Source organism: Bison bison, unplaced genomic scaffold (assembly GCF_000754665.1).
Source record: "Bison bison bison isolate TAMUID 2011002044 unplaced genomic scaffold, Bison_UMD1.0 scf7180017864500, whole genome shotgun sequence".
NCBI classification, from domain to species: Eukaryota; Metazoa; Chordata; class Mammalia; order Artiodactyla; family Bovidae; genus Bison; species Bison bison.
In genome coordinates this window covers 3,073,675-3,077,097 of record NW_011495059.1, presented here as the reverse complement: position 1 = coordinate 3,077,097, position 3,423 = coordinate 3,073,675, and positions in this window count along the sequence as shown.

The following is a 3,423-nucleotide window of genomic DNA, read 5'->3' as shown; positions in this document are numbered from 1 at the left end:
AAAAAAGTACTTATCTCAGGGCTGTCATGAAAAGTAAATGAGTCACCAGAGGTAAAGCAGTTCTATGGGGCTTACTATGTCAAGTGATGCTCTAAGTGTTTGGTAAGTAAACACCCATGGGGTCAGGCTCACAGAGCCAGAGGGGCAGCTGGGCTGGGACTCCACCTCCCCCCACAACTTCAGGCACAGGTACTGGTGTCGCCGGAGCATGCTGAAGCATGAGTGTTGACAGAAATAGGCTTGAGTGAGGCGAGCCTGGGTGATGTCATGGGCGTGTGCCTGGTGTGGGTGCTGGGCTGCGCCTCCCAGCCAGTGCAGCTGCAGGCACTGCCAGTAACACCCACGTCCCCATATATATATGCCGAGCTGGGGGAAGCCCATACCGGTCACACCCTCGGCTCGCCCTGCTTTTCCTGAGTCTCCTTGGGTGGAGGCAGGCACCTGAGGCCTGGGATGCCGGCTCAGAAGTCCCAGGAGGAAAGGGGCCCTGTTTCCTGATCGAGGGCCTGACAGCAGGCTGAAAACATGAGCTCCTGTTGGCAGGGATTGCTGGAGCCCCTGGAGGCCCGGCCCCAGAGGCAAAAGCAGAAGCCAGGAAGCCCGGGCTACATGTCGGGAAGCTCTCAGAAAATGGAGAAATGGAGATTTCTAAAAAGCATCACCGCCCACCAAGCTGTAAAGGCGACAGCACTTAGGAGGCCTCCTGGGAAAATGGATAAGGTCCGATGAGCAGGGAGGGGCCCAGCTAGCCCCCCTCCTGTCTTCCTGGCCTCACCAACCCCTCCACTCCACCTCCCCTCTCCGTGCTCCCTCTTAGTAAATTCTAGCCTTCTTTCCATTCCTAAACTTAACTAAGCTCTTTCTGGCCTCAGGGCCTTTGTATATGCTGTTACCTTGTTTAGAAAGGACTTTCCTCCAACCCACCCCTAATAATACAGCCAGCCATCTCCTCACATCCTTCCAGCCTCTGCTGAGTCCCACAGAGGTCTTCCTTGTCTACTAGATCTGAAGCAGGTCTCCCTAATGTGTTAGCTCATAGCCCTCTGTTTTTTTCCTCCATCACAATTGTCCCTACACAACAGAGTGCTTACCTGTCTTAAATCTGTGAATTCCTTGGGGCCCAGTGCTGAGTTTCTCTTGTTCTTCCAACTCATGGCACTAACACTGAGCATAGGGAAGCTCAAGGCTGTAGACAGGGACAAGCACCACAGCAAGCCCCAGCAAGCCCAAGCCACACACTATGAGCGCTCAAGCTCTGCACTCACGCTTCCTGTGCCCAGGGCCAGCCATGCCAAGGGCCTCCCCTCACCCTTGCTGAGTAGCCAGCTAGCCTATGTGCCCACTGTCCACCGGCACCTACTGAAGCTAGAGGCTGCCCTGTGAGGAAGAAAATGCATGGTCAGATAGATTGGGGTTCAAATCCTCACTGGTTAATTATGTGGCCTTAAGGCAAGCCGCAGAACTTCTCTGAATCTGTTTCTCATCAGTAAACTGGGAACAATAATCCCTGATTAGAGTAATTATAAGGATCAGGTGTGACCACATGTTGCAACCCTTGTAATGCTGGGCCGGGCATTGGGTCAACTTTCATTCCCTCCCTCTTATTTCAAAGGCCTGCCACTAGGTGGCAGTCCATCTCAGCCACGCCACCTCCCCTTGGGTGACCACAGCCAACCAAGCACAAACAGCTGCCTCAACCTCAGGCTCAATCCTCAGGTCCTTGGGGGCTGCACTTGAGGGGATCAACACACATACACATGCTACCACTACAGCAAGACAAGTCAAAGGCAGTCCCCAGACATTAGTCATCAGCCAGCTGGGTGGCCTGCCTGAGCACATACTCATATACGTACTCACACATTCCTGGATGCCTGGATCTTTCCCTAATTTTTTTCTTTATCATTTTTTGGAGGTCGCAAAGAATTGGATACGACTTAAGTGATTAAACAACAACAGCACGTGGTATGTGAGATCTTAGTTCCCCGAACCAGGGATCAAATCTGTGCCTCCTGCATTGGAAGCATGGTGTCGTAACCACTGAAGTCACTTAACCAGGGAAGTCCTTGGATCTTTCTCTAGCATCAGCTGGGTGCCCTGCTGGGCCTCTTACCTCTACAATGCAGTACGCTGTCCTGCTTTGTCTGGCTCAACATCCGTCAGACAGGCTCTACCGTGACTGAAGGTGTCTTTAGTTTGGGCGGTGTTCTGTGACGGGGCAATTAGACTGCCCGGGGTGCGTCTAGGGAGTGGCTGCAGCAACACAAAGAGTACAGATTAATCGAATAACCACCAAAAGAACTTGTGCCTGGAGAATGGAATGAAAGGGAGGTGGTGAGAGACGAAGTGGGAAAAGAAAGGGGTCAGACCATGCCGGACCTGCTGGGCCAGGTAGGGGATTTTGTGTGCCATGGGAAGTTCTGGATGATTTGAGCCTGGAGGTAGGGAGTCAGGATTTAATTTCATTTTGAAGACCAGAGCATAGGGGCTTCCCTAGTGGTCCAATGGCTAAGACTGCACTCCCAACACAGGGGGCCTGGGTTCGATCCCTGGTCAGGGAACTAGATCCCACAACCCCCAACTAAAAGATTCTGAATGCTGCAACTAGGACCCGGTACAGCCAAATTTAAAAAATACAAACAAACTAGAGCATAGGGAATACATGCAGGCAAAACCAAGGAGGGTAAACAGTCTGGAAGAGAGAAGATGGGCCTTGAGGTTGTGGGCAGAGCAGAGACATGGGAAGGCACAGGGAATGGGACTTGATGGAGTGCTGTGGGGTTGAGGGAGAGACAGGAACCAAGGCTGTCTCCAACGGTTTTAGCCCGAGCAACTAACCAGAGGCATGTTCTGAGAAACTGAAGACCACGGGAGAAGCAATTTGAGGAGGAATGTGAGATGTCTGTGCTACGTCGGGTCGTGGAACAGGTAACGGGATGCAAGTGGGGATACAGCTTCGGCGCTCGGGTGCCTGAATTTGGCAGGGGGCGGGGGGCAGTGACGCCGACAGAGGGGTCAGGCCGCCTTGGGAACTGACCCAGGACCCACCCAGGAGGAAGAGAAGCTGCTGAGGTGTCGAAAGGCAGCGGCCAGAGACCGAGGAGGAAAATAGGGATAGAGTCAGCCAGGGAAAACGAAAGCTCGGGAGAGCATCTGCAGGAATGGTGCTGAGCCATAGGGCCTGAGCCCCCGTCCTCGCGTGGAGACTTGCGGCGTGGGGGTTCGAAGGGTATGGCCAGGCCAAGACCACTGGTGGGCTCGCAGGGGATGCTCAGGCCTGTGGGCTACTCCGAATAACGGGACTCCCCCCCCCGCCACACACACACACGCACCCGCGAGGCCACTTCGGCCGCAGGGCCGGGAAGATAGTGGGTCCGACGGTCAAAGGCACTGCCGGCGGGGCCGCCCCCGGCTGCCCCGGGGAAG